Source organism: Tamandua tetradactyla, chromosome 5 (genome assembly GCF_023851605.1).
Source record: "Tamandua tetradactyla isolate mTamTet1 chromosome 5, mTamTet1.pri, whole genome shotgun sequence".
Taxonomy (NCBI): domain Eukaryota; kingdom Metazoa; phylum Chordata; class Mammalia; order Pilosa; family Myrmecophagidae; genus Tamandua; species Tamandua tetradactyla.
The window spans coordinates 92,285,810-92,305,567 of record NC_135331.1 but is presented as its reverse complement, the minus strand read 5'-3'; the positions used below and the strand labels follow the sequence as shown (position 1 = coordinate 92,305,567).

Below are 19,758 nucleotides of genomic sequence, written 5' to 3'. Positions count from 1 at the left end.
TTTTCCTTTTTTTTTTTTAAAATTAACCATTAAAAAAATCATGTTGTCTGAAATAGCAAGGGAATGAGATAGATCCTAGAGGCTATAAATTCTTTTTTAAAGATTAATTAACTAATTAATTCTTTATTGTTGAAAAAGAAGCTTTTTCTTTTGAAAACTGATTTTTGATAATAGGCTAAGATCACTTATAAGATTTCGGAATTTATAGCAATAATTGTAAGCCAAAAGTATTGTACATTTTTGCCAAACATTCCATATAATACTCAGTGAATACACAAATAAAATGAAAACTAGGCCACTGAGTTCAGGTATTCAAAATATTGTTAGAAACAAACTTGAATACTAGCTTTCAAAGTAATTCTGTTGTTTATATTTAACACCATTTAATATTTATGCATATTAATCATTGGAGCTTTACTTGCAATAATTCACATTTTTAAAAACTAATTATTTATTAAATTTTCCTTTCCTAGCAATAGCCTCTAAATTTGCAGGTGCACCCCAAACAGTTCCTAAAAGATCTCTTTGGGTTTGTAATGCCTCCTTGAAACATAGCTCTTTACCTGAAGAAATGGACTTTTTCAAAGCTCTAATTCCTTCTGGTGGCCATCTGACAAATTGCTTTAGTCACTCTTGTGCCTCTTTTAGAGATTCAGTATCATCTGAAGACTATAAGCCTCCGATCATTCCAATTTTTAAAACTTTTCCTGAATCCAGTTTCAGGGCCCCACTTAACACTTTGAGAGCTTCCCTGCTACCGATTATTTCAATCAGCCAGGTAGTGCCACCCCAGCTTGGTATTACAGCCATCTCCTTATGGGTACATCCGATCTCACTCCCTGGAATCATTAACCTAAAATCACAGGCTGTAGTAAATTTTGCTCTTTCACCCAAAGCTAACCTCAAGTCAGTGCAATACTTATTAAAGGAGTCTTAAAAATTGTATGAAGGTGTTTTGCACGAGCCCACATAAGTCCATTACATCCTCGGGAGTTCCTAGTGCTTTCACAAATAAGGAGAAAGTATTTCTTGCCCCACAGACAATGAGGCCTTTCCCCTCTGTCCAATTTTACAGTCCAGTAACTTTTTCCAAAATTGTAGCATCATATTACCTGAAAAAGCATTAATTTTATTTGGATTGTTTAGAGTAAGGATGCCAATGCAATTGTCTTACCTCTGAAAGTCAATCGATACACAGCTAACTGCTGAAGTTGTTTTTTTCCTTTTTTATACTTCCTCATGGAAACCATGAGATGTATTCTAAAGCGACAATCCTGTTTGATGTAACAATTTTGTCTTTTCATACAGAGGTATCTTCAAAACATTACTTGCTATTTCTAGTTAGCAAAGAGTCTTGGAAGTATTCAGAATTTTACTAGAGTGTTGAAATCAAACCTCCCTATTCTTTTGAAAAAAAAAATTTTTTTTTCGCATAGGCAGGAACTGGTGGGAAATGAACCCGGGTCTCCGGCATGGCAAGAACTCTGCCTGCTACGCCACTGTGACCACTTTTGAAAATTTTAATGTCAGTTATTTGTCCACATCCTCAAGCATGTTTTACTCATCTCCCACCGTCCTGCAGAGCGCGAATCTAGGTTCTGTATTACCGCCGTACATTGCTGACAGTTAAAGCCTCCTTTATCTTAAAACATCTCTTTAGGGTGTTGAGCATCTGCGTTCCCACACCCAGCAACAGGCAGAGCCGGGTGGGTCGCAGTTTGGAATTCGTATGAGAAAGCACTCAATGTCCCTTCCGTAGTGACATTCTAGAATCCTGTCCTTTCCCTAAGGCACTGAAAGTGCTGCCTTGGCTACATAGCCCAGGAGGCCGCCACCTCTAATAGTTTTTTAATGGATTCCTTAGGATTTTCCTATATACAAGATCATGTCATCTGCAAAGAGTTTTAGTTCTCCCTCTCCGATCTGGATGCCTCTTATTTGTTTTTCTTGCCTAATTGCCCTGGCTAGAACTTCCAGTACAGCGTTGAATAGAAGTGATGAGAATGGAATCCTTGTCTTGTTCCTGATCTCACGGAGAAAATATCCAGTCTTTCTCCATCAAGTGTGATGTGACTGCAGATTTTTCATAGATGTCCTTTATCAAGATGAAGATTTAGGCTGCCTGTTTTAGGAAATAAAGCTTTATTAGAACACAGCCATGCCATTTGCTTATGTTTTGTTTATAGCTGCTTTATGCTATTACGACAGAAGTTGTGTAGTTGTGACAGAAATCAAATGGTCTGTAAGTCTAAAATATCTGGCCCTTTAGGAGAAGTCTGTTGACATCTGTTTTAAGCCCTCACATTTTGGGATAGTTTGCCATGCAGCAATATATAACTAAAACAACTCCCAAGATTTTAGACTGTGTCTCCAAAGGGCTGTACCACTGGGTAAGGATGAACTCTAAAAAAACAAACCTTCCCACAAATTATAGCCCAGTTTGAGTGATCTGGGAGGCTTAGAAAATCAGAAGCCTTGAAATTGGGTTAAGGTGATCCTAGATTGCTAGTACCCCAGATGCCTGGCAGAAGCAAATGGAAATTCTTTCCAGAGGAAGATTTTAACATCATTACCTCAAATGATTTTTCAAATACAATGTTCAAAGAAATAACCAGGTACATGAAGAGACATGTAGGAAGAGCCAGCAGTAAAAAGTGGTAACAGAAACAGATCTGTAAGGAGTCCAGATTGGTATTATCAGACACAGAATGTAAAACAACTAACTTACTATGTGTAAGGAGAGAAAAGCCAAGTTTGAAAATTGTAGCAGGGAACTAAAAGGTCTGAGAAGTGACATAGCAGATTTGAAAACAAATTAAACTGAAATTCTAGAACTAAAAAACAGCATAACCAAGTTTAAGAGCTCAGTGGATGGGTTTAAGAGTAGATTTGTTTTTAAAAAGCTGAAGAGAGAGCAAATGTGCTGAAAAATTGTGAAGACACTTCACAGAACAAAGCAGGGAAGAAAAAAAGACAGAAAATACAAAAGAAAGGGCTGTCATGGGAAGGTGTAATATCCTTCTCCAGAAGGATAGAAGAAAAGAGACAGAAACAATATTTGCACAGGCAGCAGCTGAGAATTTTTTTAAAGCTGGTGAAAAGCTGCTCCAAAGCTGGCAGGCAACCATGAAATAACAACTGCCCATTCCTTAAGGTGAGCTGGCTCTTAGAAAGGTACACCTCCATATACCAAGCTGCCTTGGGAAGATTCTGAAACCAACATGGATGTAGCTGTACAGGAGAAGAAATAGGGGTTGGGTGTGCTGAGTTTAAATACAAGCTCTCTCACTTTGCGGCTGTGCCACCTGGAGAAGGTGGCCAAACTTTAACTTTCTCAACTAGTAAATTGGACTAGTAATACTGGCCTACCCTACATTGCCCTTGTGAGAATCAAATGACATATAGCACGTGAGCAAACCTAGCGAATGCCTAGAGCTTTAAAAATGAGATGTGGTTTGAGTAGTAGCAGGCTGGCTATACATATGCTTGGGGGCACTAACAGTGACAGGGGCACTGTTGGGAACAGCTACATAATTTGCAGGGTCCAGTGCAAAATGAAAATGTGGGGCTTCTTGTTGAAAAGATGATTAAGAGTTTCGCGATGGCAACGGTAGAGCATTAAACCAAGCACAGAGCCCTGCTAAGTGTGTATTCCCAGGCAACTGTCTAGGTCACACACCTATGAAGCTTGCCAGCCCTGGTGACAGCTCCGCAAAGAACGGCTCCGTGTGTTGGGAAAGGGCTACCCATCCCTCATTCAGGTTTCTGCAGCCATAGACCATGTCATAGTTGAATTAAAACTGAAGGGCAGCAATTTTTAAGGGAAATGCAAGCACATGTGCTTCCAAATGCCGAAGATGAGGGTAAGTACAGCCACGGGAGTGGTTTTCTGAGGGAGTAGGTGGGGCCAGCCAAGCTGCCATCAGAACTGTGGAACTGACTGTTCCCCACAGACTCTGGCCGAGAAAAAAAAGAGAAAAAAAAAGGCTGCAGCTGTATCTACAGGGCCTGCTGTTGTTTGCTGCGGTGTGTTACAACACAGCCTGGCAGCCTCCCGGGCCTTTCTGTCTTCCTCCTGGAAGAGCCTGGTCCCAGGGCATGTGACTCAGCCACACAGCCCTGGAGATTGGTCCACATGGCTCCTCACTGTTCCCTCCACTACTAGGCTTTTCCAGGTCTTGCTTGGAAGTCCCTTTACTTCCTCTCTCACACTCGTCTGTCTGGCAAACACCTACTCCACCTTTCAAGACTCAGCTCCAGTCCTCAGTAAAGACTTCCCTGTTTCCCCCAGGGAACCCTGTCTCCTCCCACTTTGGGGTCCTTCACAAAGCCCCTGTGACATGAAGAGCACTGACATGTTATGTGGATGTCATTGTGCCCTAGGCTGAAGCCCCCAAGGGCAGGGCTAATGTCTTCTCACTTCCGTTTGCTCTGCACATACACAGTGCTTAATACTTACTGTTATTATGCACATAAGATGCCTAGTAAGTTGGTGTTAGTATGTAGAGCAGTTTTAATAAACATTGTCTTGCTGAATTAAGGCATGAACAAATTGTCCTGATTGTCTCCTGGTAGTTGGGAGAAGCTGGTACTTAGTAGCTGGTAAGATGGGAAGCTGCTAACTACTGAGGATAGCTAAGTGACTAAGACAGGATCCTGTCTGTCGGTGCTGGAATTGCCATTTTTGAAGGGTCCACCTCTTGAAGGCAGGAACAACTACAATCTCAACCAGTGCGGTGACTTTCATAAATACGTGATGCCCATCATGATATGGTGGCTAGAGGGCTGATGTGGGGGCCAGGAGATGTGGATTCTAATCTGACTATGGGACTTTTAGATTCCAGAAGTAATTATTAGGTCTCATAGGTAACTAGTTTTGGCACTTCGGGTTTCTTTTTCCTCAAAAAACGAGACGGTTGAGTTGGGCATTTCCTAAGACCCAGGTGCAGCTGATAGATCTCAATGGGAGCCAGTCAGGTAACCATCTAATTGGATGGGGGTGGGCTGATGTTGAAGTTGAGTTTGTGCAGCAGATTTATGCTTTGTGGGGAGAAAACGGCCATTGTTAAGGCCTCTTCCTGTCTCAATCCTTCTTAATGGTCTGCGATCTCACGTTTGGAAGGTTGGAAGTCAAGGGAAAGTATGGTGTCCACAGTCACTGGGTGTCCAGAGAGAGGTACTGTGTGCTCAATTGGTTCTCAAGGTGGGATTTCCCCAGTCCAGGCATCTTCACCTTCTTAGTTCATTTCCTGGGGCAGACCTGGCTGGCTCCAGACACGGACAGCTTGGTCTGCCCCTCTCCATCCTCAGGGCACGACCGGTGGCCAGACAACGGCGACGGAGCTGTCAAAGAGATATGAAGTCAAGTAGCTTGTTTAGGTATCAGTTTCTTTGGAGTAAAGGAGAGCGTGAGGAGGTGTCGGGAAGCTTCCTCCCTCCCTTCTCTCAGGTCCCCACAAAGGACAAGAGCCAGACACGTGGGCTGGGGTGGGGGAGGCGGAGGTTACATTCAGGCGGTGATGCAAATGAAGGGGTGTGGCCTTATCTGCGCGGACAGCGCGCTGCCACCAATCCCGTCACGCGGGGCTACAGCCCGCGCGCCTTTTGGGGGCGGGCTGACAGCCCCGGGGCCCTATGGGAGGCGGGTCCTGCGGCCGGCGGGAGCGGGACGGCGTCGGGCGCTGCCCTGGGTTTTCAGGCCGGCTGGCGAGCGCTGCCAGTCTCTAGTGGCGGCGTTCGGTGTGCCGGCGGCCTGCTGGGCGGGCTGAGGGCGCTCTGCTCGCGGGTACGGCGGAGGGAGACGGAGACGACAGGCAACCGCGGCGACAGGTACCGGCGCCATGGCTGCAGGGATGGGGCGGGCGGCCGCGGCGCCCCGGGAGCCGAATTCCCTGCTTCTCGGTTCCGCCGCCTCCCCGCCCCCCTCGCGCGGCTCCCCTTCCCTGGAGCGGCTAGTCGGGCGGAGCGGGGTCGGGGAAGCTTGGAGGTGAGCGCTCCCGGGGCTCCTCCAGCCCCATTGCGGGTCCCTGGGCGGCTCCGCGTGCCCCTCGCCGCCCCGCCCGGGCCGCAGCCCCTGCTTCCCCGCAGACCGCGGGGCCGGTGTTCCCTCCGGGAGGCGCGCTGGTTGGGCGCCCGCCGCGCTCCCCCTCGCGGAGGCGAGGCAGGTTGCGCCTGCTTGTCCTCACCCGGCTTTTGTTTCCCGCCCGGGGTATCAGGTCCCGACTTCGGCGGGCGACCACCCCCGCCCCGACTCGCCCGAAGCCGGGCGGGCGGTTGACTGCGGAGCGCCGCAGCAGCCGCTCGGAGGAGGCGGCGGGATCCTCCGAGAGCCGGGCGGAGCGTAAGTAGCCGCCGCGGCGGGCGGGAGAGAAACTTCGCCTTCGCAGCCGGGGGCGGCGGGAACATTCGAGCCCGGGGTTGAGCAATGCTCTGGGACGGACGCGCGGCGGGCACTGTTGAGACTTCCTCACCTTGTTGGCCCCGTGGAGGGTGAGGATAACGGAGCGTCCTGGCCGCTGCCCTTCTCGCTTTCGGTTTCCGCTCTCCCGGCGCGGCGGCCCCGGGGTAGCCCACCCGGGGGCTTTGGATGGGCGCTCACCCCTCTTCAGCTGCGCCCTGGGAGAAGGGACTGGAGACAGCATCCCTCCTCCACCGCCACTTGTTGAAAGTGCCAGCGCAGCGCTGTGGCAACGAGCGATTTGTAGTAGTCTGGGATGAGACGAAAGCGCATTAAAAGTTGTTTTAGGATTCCCGATCCTATTCACACCCGGGACTAACGCCTTCTTCCTTTATTGATCATTTATAGGTGTCCCCGCGAAAGTATATGATTAAAAACCAGTACTGAAAAAAAAGACTCATGAGGGTCAGAATGTAGATTGCCTTTTTTAGATTGACGTTTTAATCTCTTTAAAAATCTGCAGATGTGCCGAAAGCATAGTTAAGGTCGGAGCTGTAAGCGGAGAATGAAGAACTCTAGATATCCCTCAGGGTGATTCGGGACAGCGTGTCCTCCCGGTGGCCGCCATTCGTAAATTCTGTATGAAGACGTTTGAGCTCGGGGATTTGGATTTAGTTTTTAGGAGTATGTTTTCCAGCGGAACAAGGCCTAACATTGAATGGGCGCTTCCTTGGCCTCTGTGAGGGCAGCTCTTATAGGAGTATTTATTTTTATTGTCTTCCCATTTTATTAGATTGTGGACAAGGAAAAAGTGAAGGCGTATGTTGGTTAAGTGTTTGTAGTAGTCTATGGGAATTCTGTGAGCAGCCCCTGCCCCCCATCTCGGATTTTTACTTTAGAGAATTCTAGTAACTGAATTTCTTCCTGTGTGAATCAAAACTCAAGGATAGATTTCAAAATATTCTTTGATGGGAAATTTTTATTCTGTCATGCTTTCACTTGTTTTCTTTTTATCATTCTTCCACCTAACCTCTACTTAGTCTACAATTATGGCCCTGATCAGTTTAGGACATCTATAGAAATACATTTTTTTAATGTGCGTTATTAATCCTCATCATTTGTGAGAAACACTTGATTTAGTTTAGTCGGTTTTTTCTTCTAATGTGTCTTCTTTGACATGTGTCCTGGGAATGATTTATATCTCAGAGATGTTAAATTTAACTTCTTAAGAGCAAAGTTATTAATTTTGATTTAGATTAATTATGCTACTTTACTTGTAATTATGTGAGAATTGTTCTTATTTACCTAACTGACCAATAACATCATGAATGAAAGGTGACCTCTTTAACCAGCAGATAATTTTTGACTATTTGAGATTTTCAAAAAATAAAGGAGATATTTGAAATGTTTTGTTTCTCTACAACAGCAGGCTTAAATGTTGTGAGATCTTTGTCTTCCAACTTTTGATGTTTCTGAATCTTTAGTTGTTTTAGTTATGGGAATTTGGGGTGGATTTCTTTTTTAAAAATGATTTTAATCAGTTCAACATAAAAACTTAAAATATTGCATTAGACAACGAATTAAATCTTCAATTTTCTATTTATTCCTGGATTAGAAGAGAGTACTTTTTGTTTTTTTTTTTAGTTTCCTAAACGTCTGAGCTTAGAATGAATTAGTCCAGAGAAGAAAGAACATTCTTTCCATGGCCATAGAAGCTATTGCTATTAAAAGCTGTGTTGGTTTTTTGGTGCATAGCGAGGGTAGATTGACTGAACAATTACTCCTCCTAATGTAGTATTTTTTTAAAAATATATATATAGATAATTGTAAGGAATCTTAATGAGACTGAGGTTCTTAATTGTTTTGAGTGGTTATATAATTGTTCTTTAAAGTGTATATGACTATATTACTTTAAATACTACTGTGGGTAATTAGAAGTTGAGGTCCTTATCATGTGATGAATGCCTAAATGTATCATATATAAATTAAAATTATATTTCATAGATTTATTTAAACAAAACCATAATTTAGATAATTTAAGTATAAAAGGACCTTTTAATTAAAAACCCATTTTAAAATCCAGGTTTTATGTCTTTTAATTACTGATTTTTGTTCACTTTAAGTTGTGGTAGACCATATCATAAAATTATCAACCACATTTCAGTTTCAAAATTAACGTAAATTGCATTCTCACATCTACACAATAAGCATTTGTTTTTAAGTCAGTTATCCTTATATGTCTCCTTTTGAATTTGAGTGGGTAGATATTTTTAAAATAATTACAACTACAAAGAAACCAGAGACATATTAAAACAGCTAAGTTAGAAGATAAATTAAAGGACACTTTCGTAGACATTAATAGTCCTTTATTTAACTGTAATATACATGTTATACCTAGCATTACGAATATTTTCTCTGTGTCCTTAATGTAAGTTTTCACAATTTCTAAAGAAGAATCTGGACCCTACATATTTTGGCACACTAATTCTGTAATTAGAATTACACATAAATTCTGTAATTATGATGAAAAATTAAATGTGTATATTCATAATTCTGAAACTATCTGCACTTTCTAACCTAGCTGATTAGTAATTAGATTTTACTTTTTCAATATTTTCTGAATTTTGACAGATTTTTAAAAAATTTGTATTAATAAAACCAATCAACATGCAATATGAACATTCTTTTTTTCATCACATAGTTGTATATCCATCATCATGATCATTTCTTAGAACATTTGCATCAATTGAGAAAAAGAAATAAAAATAAAACAGAAAAAGTATTCGTACATACCATACCCCTTACCCTTCCCTTTCATTGATCACTAGCATTTCAATCTACTAAATTTATTTTAACATTTGTTCCCCCTATTATTTATTTATTTTTAATCCATATGTTTTACTCATGTGTCTATAAGGTAGATAAAAAGAAGCATCAGACACAAGGTTTTCACAATTACACAGTCACATTGCGAAAGCTGTATCATTATACGATCATCTTCAGGAAACATGGCTACTGGAAGGAACACAGCTCTACATTTTTAGGCAGTGCCCTCCAGCCTCTCTGTTATACCTTAACTAAACAGGTGATATCTATTTTATGCATAAGAATAACCTCCAGGGTAACCCCTCAACTCTGGAATCTCTCAGCCATTGACACTTTACTTTGTCTCATTTCTCTCTTATCCCTTTTGTTGACAGTAGATTTTTAATGCATCTTTAACTTCTGACATATCCCCCAAAGTGTAAAGAAAGTTAAATGTATGTGCATCAGAGGCTAGTTGGACAGTGTTGTGTAATTTATGTAACTATCGTTTAAAAAACACTAACTGCTTAAGCAATATTTAATTGGCAAGTAAAATATTTACTGTGACAAAGTATAGGACACGTCTGCCAAATGAGATAGGCTAAAATAATTTGTAATAGTTTGTCAGAAAGAAACTCCTAATTTATATACTTTTCCTACTCATTGATTCCTCATTTATATAAGTGGCTGTTTTGTATACTTATTTTTCTCTTTCCATTAGAGGTTAGGAAAAGAAATAATTAAAGGTCTCATTCGTAAAATGGACTAGATTTCAGCATTTTCATTTATCAGCGCCTCTCCACTGAATTTATTCTGGACCCTTAATTTCACCTTGTATTTGTATGCACCTTCCTGTTTTCCTTACTTTTTATTGCAACTTCACTTTACAGTATGACTTTCATATCCCTCTTTTCTCTGCTTCTACTTACTGCTAGCTTTTTAGCTGCTTCTCATTGCTCATATCTCAGTGTACGCCTGGAATCCATCAAATAGACCTTGAGTTCTAGCTATCACTAATTTAAATTTAGATATCCCTGTACTTCTTAGATTAATTGGCCCTTGTATTCGATAATACAGCACCTAGTCCCTAGGAGGGAGCCTGAAGGGAGAAGGAATGGACTGGAAGGAATCTTCCAAGGATTATTTTTGATTTTGCTCCTAAAACATGAATTAAATTTTTAAGGTTTTCAGAGTCTTGAGGGTAACAGCTGTATCTCTAACTCTGAATCCTCTGTATCCAGCTGAGTACAAGTTGAATTGAATTATTGTTTGGACTGGTTCGTTCTTTGAGATATTTTGTGGTAGGCTGGGGAGGCATTGTACCAGGAGATTAAGACTGTGATATAGACTTTGAAGTAGAACTGTTGGGGTTTGAAGCCCAACTCTACCACTCCGTGATATTGGACAAGAATTTGAGTTTCTCAATGCCTCAGTTACTTCGTTTGTAATATGAGGGAGGGGCATGTTCATACCTACCTTAGGGTTGTTCAGAGGATTAATGAGACAGTACTTGTAAAGAAAACACTTAGCCCAGAGCCTGGTATATAATGTGCCTTTAATAATTATTAAATTACTATTATCATTTTGTTTAATAAGCACAGCTACATTCCAGATATTAGCTCTGTTAGGTTCTAAGTAGTGTTGTTACAAAAGAAGTAAGACAAAACCCTCCTCTCAGAAAGTGTAGTAGAACTCATGGACAAAAGATAAATTAACAGCCTAAGGTCCTATGGTAAGTGGCAAGTGAGTGGTTTCCTTACAGGTTTAAGGGTCAGGAGTGATTGCTGAGCAGATGAAAATGTGAACAAGACTTGACCTGAGCTTTGAAGGACCAGTATAGCAAGTAAGAGGAACAAACTCATCTGGGCCAGACTGCCTGTGTGTTGAATCCTGGTTCTGCTACTTTGTATTCTTAAGCAGGATACTTAATGTCCCTCATAAGACTGTTGAGAGAATTAAATGAATTAATACACCTGTCAGCATTTATAACAGTGCCTCATACATGGTGAGAGCTTGATAAGTCATTATGATTGAGAAAAGGGAGATATATTTCAGGTAGAGAGAACATGGAGTGATCCTGAAAGGACGGATACCCTAGGTGTGTTTGAAATGATGAGGCCAATTTGGCTGGAGGGGATACCTATTGGAGAATAGTGGGTGATTATTTTGGAGCAGAATTCTGAATGATTAAGCTAGTAAGTATGACATCTATTCCATAGAAACTGAGGGAACTTGGGAGGATTTCTTGGGTTATTTGTGAAAAGCTCTACAGCGCTAGCATTTTTCTCGCTATCGTTTCTTAACTGAAGCTTCTGTTTCTTACAGTGAACCTTCCGATCTTCTATCCTGAACCACTGTGCCTTTTTTTTTTTTTTAAATTCTTTTTTTTTTCTTTTTTTTTATTAATTAAAAAAAGAATTAACAAAACAATTAGAAATCATTCCAATCTACATGTACAATCAGTAATTCTTAATAACATCACATAGTTGCATATTCATCATTTCTTAGTACATTTGCATCGATTTAGAAAAAGAAATAAAAAGACAACAGAATAAGAATTAAAACAATAATAGAAAGAAAAAAAAAACAAAAAAAACAAAAACAAAAAACCTATACCTCACATGCAGCTTCATTCAGTGTTTTAACATAATTGCATTACAATTGGGTAGTATTGTGCTGTCCATTTCTGAGTTTTTATATCCAGTCCCGTTGTACAGTCTGTATCCCTTCATCTCCAATTATCCCTTCTCTCTTTTTTTTTTAATTAACGGAAAAAAAGAAATTAACCCAACATTTAGAGATCATACCATTCTACACATGCAATCATTAATTCTTAACATCATCACATAGATGCATGATCATCATTTCTTAGTACATTTGCATTGGTTTAGAAGAACCAGCAACATAACCGAAAAAGATATAGAATGTTAATATAGAGAAAAAAATAAAAGTAATAATAGTAAAATCAAAACAAAACAAAACAAAACAAAACAAAAACCTATAGCTCAGATGCAGCTTCATTCAGTGTTTTAACATGATTACTTTACAATTAGGTATTATTGTGCTGTCCATTTTTGAGTTTTTGTATCTAGTCCTGTTGCACAGTCTGTATCCCTTCAGCTTCAATTACCCATTGTCTTACCCTGTTTCTAACTCCTGCTGAACTCTGTTACCAATGACATATTTCAAGTTTATTCTCGAATGTCCGTTCACATCAGTGGGACCATACAGTATTTGTCCTTTAGTTTTTGGCTGGATTCACTCAGCATAATATTCTCTAGGTCCATCCATGTTATTACATGGTTCATAAGTTTATCTTGTCTTAAAGCTGCATAATATTCCATCGTATGTATATACCACAGTTTGTTTAGCCACTCTTCTGTTGATGGAGATTTTGGCTGTTTCCATCTCTTTGCAATTGTAAATAATGCTGCTATAAACATTGGTGTGCAAATGTCCGTTTGTGTCTTTGCCCTTGAGTCCTTTGAGTAGATACCTAGCAATGGTATTGCTGGGTCGTATGGCAATTCTATATTCAGCTTTTTGAGGAACCGCCAAACTGCCTTCCACAGTGGTTGCACCCTTTGACATTCCCACCAACAGTGGATAAGTGTGCCTCTTTCTCCGCATCCTCTCCAGCACTTGTCATTTTCTGTTTTGTTGATAATGGCCAACCACTGTGCCTTTTAATTTGCCCATTTATTTTGTAAATATGTGTTTTTGGCTAACTTTGTTTTTTTCCTCTCCGCATTCCATTTGTTTATACAATCTTTATTCCTTTTCTCCAAAGTTTAATAGTTGTTTGCTACTGTTTTCTTCTCTGTCCTCAAAACCCCAGTTTAGATCCTAAATCACAAAGTCAAAGAGCCAGAGAGGGACAGGAAGGGAAGGAAATATCCACTAGCCCAGCCATCTTGTTTTACACATGAGGAAATTGAGGCCCAGAGAAAGTAAAGACATCTGCTGAAGATCCACAGCTAATTAATGAGGATCTGCCCTTTCCAGGACTGTATTATTATTATTTTTCTGTCCTCCTGCCCAGCGTGATTGTCTGCCATCTGGATGGGAATTATAGCATTACTATCAATAATGTTTCTGCTGTAGCTATCAAATACCAAGATGAAAGATAATTTTATTCCCAGGAATAATCTGAGAATTAATAAGGGTAAATTTACCCTTATTAATGAGAATCCCAGAATTGCGTTTTTTGGACAAGCATCACTCTTCTTAAAGCAACATTGAAAACTAGAACTCCAGAATCTGCCTTGAGAAGAAAAGGGTTTGTTTCATTTTTAGAGTTGTAAATTATAATAGTGCTGTAAACAAAAATAGCGTTTTCAAAAAAAGTAGACTTTTTGTTTCTATTAGGGTGGAACACAGGTTCTTTTATGAAGTAATTGGTGGGCCAGTAATAAGGCTTGTAAAGTTAGGAACCATTGTACTTTCACCTCACAGCTTCAACCCTGTACCATCAACCTGTGTGTGGCCTCTAACTTACATCGACTATCTTCAGTCCCTTACATTTTAATATATGCCACACATAATGGTGAGAACCTTACTTGAGCGTTATTTTCTTCTGTATTGTTTTCCTGTCTAGATGCAATGTGTTAGGAAAACACCTCCCAAAACTATATATATATATATAAGTCCTAAACTTAGTGCCTGGCCACACTGTATGTTCAGTAAATACTCCCTCCTCTTTTCGTGGAGCAGGTAGTTTTTTCTCATTTTTGGGTAATATCAGTTCCTAACCCTCAATTCGCTATCACATCCCTTCCTTTTTCTTCCCTTGGAATGTATTAAGTATTGCAAGGTGTACCCTCCCTACATTTTGAAAATCTGCATAGTATGCAAATACTTTTTAGCATAATTTTATCATGAAGTCATTTGGCAGTTGGCAGTCTTTTCGTGTTCTATAGTCTTTGCTGTGTTTAAAGAAAGAAAAAGTGGCATGGTATACAAAATGATATCCCAGACCTTTATAAACCCTGCCCCACTTGTAACTCAAAAAGCAGCCTTCTGGCCTAGATTCGTTTTTACTAAGATACTAATTTTTCCTTATAATAATTAAATACTATGAAGTTGAATTGCCTAATTCACAAATGTCTATACAAAAAATATTTCTTGTCTACAGTACCTTGTAGCAAATCACTTATATTTCCGATGGTTTGGGTCCTTCTTCCTGTTGTCATTTTTCTAAGGAGAGTAGGGTTTTTTTTTTATCTTCTAGTCTGTGATTTGCTTTGTATTGGGATGATTATGCCTTAAATTTTATCCTCTAATTATGCTACTAAGAAAGATGATAAATCCTTCAAAATTAAATTTCGGGGACTTTTTGAGATCTGAATTTCTCCATGTGAGGGTGTGTGTGTGTATATATATATTTTTCTTAGCCTCTTTTCTCACTTAATAGATAGGATTTTTTGTTTTTATTTTTAAAATGTTTTCTTATGATGAATTCTTTTATTTTTGGAAAAACCTGTTTACATGTTTATGGGTGTTCTTTTTAAATTTATAAAATAATAAATTTTGCTATTAGCTTCATTCTTAGGATATTAAATTATTTGTCATTTAACTTCTTTAGGGACAAACCCTGTAATTCTCACACTCTGAACAAGAAGTGGAAAACTGAATTTTGTAGCTTTCATTATATATCTTATTTGGCTGTCTTATCTCTTCCATTTGTTAGCATTTTCTGGCTTTTATTTGAGGCTCCTAAAAATGAGGAGCTTTATTTAATATTATATTATGAAAATTCTATAGGCTATCATTTTTTATATAAAATGGATTAATTTTCTCTTTTCCACTTTTAATATGACTATATTATAGATTTTCTTTGTTTAATTCATGATTAGTTTTTGATTAGCTTTGTCAGTTTGGGTTATAGTTTCTTTTCTATCATTGTCTTATAATACCTGTCTTTCGTCTTCATTTAACTAACTGTTTTTGGTATTTCGTACGCTAAATATGTTTATATATGGGTGTGCCTCTAATTTCTAAACAAGTGTAACTGACTTTTTCCTTATTTTTAAAGGTTCTGAAACTATTTTAATATTTGTTGAATTGTTCGATCTATGTCTGTATTTTATATCCAAGGATGTTGATAACAGTGAGAATTTAATTAACATTTTGTGAGTTAATTTTTTACAATAGCTACCCAGCTTTGCCAGACAAATTTTTTAGTAAATTAAAAACATTTTAAAATCACTAATCCTCCTAGTTCAGTATCCGTAATATAGTAGTTTAAGTTTTGATTCTTAGTTATTTTATCATTCTTTTTATTTAAAAAAAATTGCCATTGGCTTTTCTAAAAGTGAATCATCAATTAAGTGAAGTATTTAACTTTAAAAGAGAAAAATAAGGATATATTTTATGTAAATTGGGTTGACAGATGATACAGTGATGTCAGGTTATATTTTAACTGTTAAGTTTCTTTTCATTTACAACTTATGTTAATCTATTCATTAAAAGGGATTTGATAGTTTGTAGTTAAATAAAAAAGCGAGGACAGTTAAAAATAAAGTCAGAAAATGAGGATTGGTGACATGAGAAATAATAGGGGGAGGATAAAGGAGAATGAGAGGAAATTGTACTAATAATCTGAGACAAGATAGTTACTGTATTTGAACATTAAATTTAGCTCTGAGCTTCCTGGCAAGCAAGAGAAAAAAGAAAACAGGATGGGTTTCATAGTTATTGTCTGATAAAGAAAGTTTATCAGTTTTTCAGGAGTGAGAAACTTTCTGAGTTCTAAGTTATAAAAGGAGTTTGTTCTAGGAATTCTTATATAAGGGACGTAATTTATATTTCCATTTTGTAAATTATTAAATCCATGCTTTTGCTGTCTTAGTTGCCATATACTATTTATGTGTTCTGTGGTTGTATTTGGTCATATTAAATTCACATCTTCTGTTGTCAAAAGTGGAAATACCATGGCTGGGGTGTGTTTATATATTGCCTCTAGAGTTGTAGCTATTGACGAACAGGAAACTGAAAGCTAAACGTTCAGGAAATGTATTGTATTTAGACTGTGTGGAAAAAATATATATGACCCTTAACTGCTGAAAGCCATGGTCATTTGAAAATTGCAAATTTTGCATATGTATTTAGAGATGAACATTAAGGATGCTTAAAACAATGTTGCCAGATGCTTAAATATGATAATAGATACAGTATGTGCATTGTAAGCCAGGAAAATTGTGCAGTGTTAGGGAAAAAATGCAACAGATTATTGTATGTGTTCAGCTATATTCTTTGAAGAAATAAAACAGCTGGCACATAAATTGAATTCTTCAAGGATGTCTTATTTTCAGAGAATTACAGCGTTCAGTTTCAGGGAAAGGGTGGTCCCTTGTTTTACAGGGACCCATTTCACTCTTAGGAAGTTCTGATGGTTAAGTTTTATTTCCTTACATTGAATTGACCTTTGATTCCCTTGTAATTTATTGTTCTCTGTGGTTTTCTTGTTTTAATTTTGACCAGTGTTTAATTGGTCAAAATTATTTAAAAAGTTAAAGGTGTCTAAAGTATGTATCTTCCTAAGTGTGGCATTTCAGGTGCCGCCTATACTACCCTCTATTTTTGAAATTAAGAAAAAAATTTCTGTCAGAGGAGATATGTTTAATTTATATGCCTGGTAGATCAGCGTTTTCTTACTTTTGCTACTTTAACAGGGCATAATTTATGTGTATTAAACGTTCTCATTGTTTGGGGCAAGTGTGAAGTTTTAAAAACTTCTTAGAAATAAGAATCTTCAATATTGTATTTTTGTTGCTGTTTTATTGCTGTGTATCTTAGCAAAAGAGGTAACTCATGACTATTTCACTGCTAATTTTATGCTTTAAGATTTATAGCCACACAAAAGCACGATATGATAGACACATTAAATGAAAATTCTATTTATTACAAAATTATTTTTTTAGTAGTTTTAGCATGGCAATGATGGTAATCATTTTACTAGCCTCATTAAAATGAATCTCTTTTTAGGACTGATTTTGGTTTGAATCTGTTGTGATCATATGCTCACTTCTGAGCTGTTTTGCCGTGAAAGAGGGGCTAGAAAATGCCTATTGGCAAAGATTCAGCCCAGGCCAACCCCAGGAGGTGGGGAGCAGTGGTTCCCCAGAGGAAAGTCCCAGAATGCTGTTTCTAGAAGAAGGGGGAAGGACTCTAGACTGACAATAACAAGGACTGGCAACAAGGCCAAACCATAAAGGGCCTGATATAGCAGTATGAAGAGTTGGACTTACTTCCTAGGTGAGCTCTTACTGCCTTGGAGGACTCCTTTTAAGAATAACTTTTTTACTTTTTTCCATTCTTATTACAGTACAAGTGTCTTAGTATATGTATGTTATAGAAAAATTTAATAAGCATATATAAATAGATGAAAATAAAAATTTTCTATAGCATCTTTTTTTTCCCTCTTCATATACTCTCAGTTCATTTTCCTTAAACTTCACATAAATCTAGGCTACTTCTTTTTATTTGTTTGATTGAAAGGATGTTTGTTAAATTGTCCTTTCTACAAATTGTGGTTCTAGTTTTTTTAATTAATTATGATGGAAATGGGGGTTAATAATTTTTAAAGTCTTTGTCCTTGTTTGATATGATTCCATTAATTAGTATCTATTTTATGGGAAAGCATTGGCATGATATAGACCTCACATGGCATTAAGAAGAACACAGATCTGCAAGTAAAAGTGGTCTTATAGGGGGAAAAGGGGAAATGGAGACAAAAATCCTTTCTCTGAGCTCTTTAATAGCAGGGAATAGGTTTTTTGTTCACTATTATGTCACTGTCATCAAGCACAGTGCCTGATACATAGAAAGTATTCCATAAATATTTTTTGAATGGATAAATTTTTCATTAAGTATTTTTAATGTTTCAGATTTTCTGTACTGTTAATAATCAGGATCAGTTGTATTCATCTAAGAGTCTTTACAATACTCAGACTTTTTCTCTTTTGTATATTAAAATGTGCTAAACTTAATTATTAAAAGATATGTATGTGTGCACATGTACACACACAAATATACACACATTAAAATAAAAAATGAAAATTCCTTGTCTCTCCCCTGAAATCCATTCTCCAGAATTACTTACTTTTAATTGATGTGTTTCTTTCTAGATATTTTCTCTGCATTTACTAATGTGTATGCATTTTTTCACACAAATAGAATAATAATATATTTTCTATTTTATAATTGGCTTTTTTAACCTTCATGCCGTTTTTAAACATCTTTCCATATCTGTTCACATGGAACTGCTTCTTGCTTTTTAACTGCTGCATTAAGTTACATAGAGATATATAATACCAGTTCATTAAGGAAATTTATGTTCCCACTTTTTACAATTACAATAATATTGCATTTAGTATTTTCTGAATATATTTTTGCTTGCCTCTTTGAGATTATCTACAGGTAACTTCCTGGAAGTGGAGTTGCTGTGCTAAAGAATATTGCCCTTAAAATTTGTATGGAATATTGACAAATTCACCTAAAAAATATTGTACCAGTTTGTACTTTCACTAAAGATATTAGGTGTTCTTTTCTGATAGCAGTATACACTTTTCATTTTATGAAAGTGAACACTTAAAATGTTCAGTTTTTAAGAATTAATCCTTTTGATGGTAATTTGAGATGCCTAGAAGGTGATAAATATACTCCCATTGCCTGATAGAATTTATTGAAGTCAAGTGGAAGACAATAGAATGTATTTTCTCCTGTACTGAGAACCTCTAGTTTGTACTGTACTCATTCAGTTGTAGAAGATCAGGATTAACTGCTTTTCTAGGTTTTTAATCTTTTTACAAAGTTTAAGGTAAACATTTACTAGTGACAGTCTGAAGGGGAAGAAGAAAGCTGTGAGTGTTGATTTGAGAAGTTTTAATTTTTTTTGCTGGGGAGCTATTTAAAGTCTTTGAATTGTAGAGTGATGTGGTAAATGTACTTATGAGAAGAGTTTTGCTGGCAGTGTGTATAGAATGAGTGAAGTGAGTAGGCTGGAAGTAGACAGATCTGTTGGAGGACTGTGGTAATCCAGGAAGGAAATGAAGAAAATCCAGACTATGGTGACAGCTATGGAATTGGTAAGTAAGAGAGTGGGAAACATAAAGAGAAGTTGTATTCATTTATCCAAAGTAATCAACATGTATCCAAATCATTCATCAAGTCCTGTTGAGTAAATGGAGAAAAATCATATTGAAGTTGAAAACCTAGGAGAATAGCTGGTTAATGCAGGGAATGGAGTAAATAGAGAAGGGTTCAAGTTTTGAAAACCTTAATTTTCCATAATGGTATGTGGATATAAAAAGGTCCCTGAAGTACCTGCAGCCAGGCAATCAGAGATCAAAGAATGGAGAAAGGAAGGAGAAATTATGGTGAGGTTTAGAAGTTTTCCCAGGACAAGTAGTAGCTGAAATTAAGAGTGGGTGAGGCCCACCTTGCCTGTACCCTCTCCAAGCCAGTGATACTCCATGCATCCAGCATCCAGCATCCAGCGAGACAGTCAGTGTGTCAACAGAGTGAACATGGGCAAAGTGATGGCAGCTGCTATT

The 19,758-nt window shown here is 38.1% G+C and overlaps 1 protein-coding gene and 1 pseudogene across 6 annotated transcripts in view; one reads left to right on the top strand and one right to left on the bottom strand.

The window, feature by feature from the left end:
• Nucleotides 1–859: 859 nt before the first annotated feature.
• On the bottom strand, nt 860–4,357 carry LOC143683242 (ethylmalonyl-CoA decarboxylase pseudogene; annotated as a pseudogene).
• Nucleotides 4,358–5,639: 1,282 nt separating this feature from the next.
• The window catches only part of FKBP5 (FKBP prolyl isomerase 5), a 172,064-nt gene continuing 157,945 nt past the window's right edge, over nt 5,640–19,758 (top strand). For 4 of the 6 annotated variants that reach the window (XM_077161580.1, XM_077161581.1, XM_077161582.1 and 1 more), the window contains exon 1: nt 5,640–5,829. The gene's annotated coding sequence lies outside the window, so the exon portion shown is untranslated. Of the gene's footprint in view, nt 5,830–6,256; nt 6,341–17,188; nt 17,459–19,758 lie in introns of those variants that run through there. The other 2 variants (XM_077161585.1, XM_077161587.1) reach the window with 2 other exon arrangements.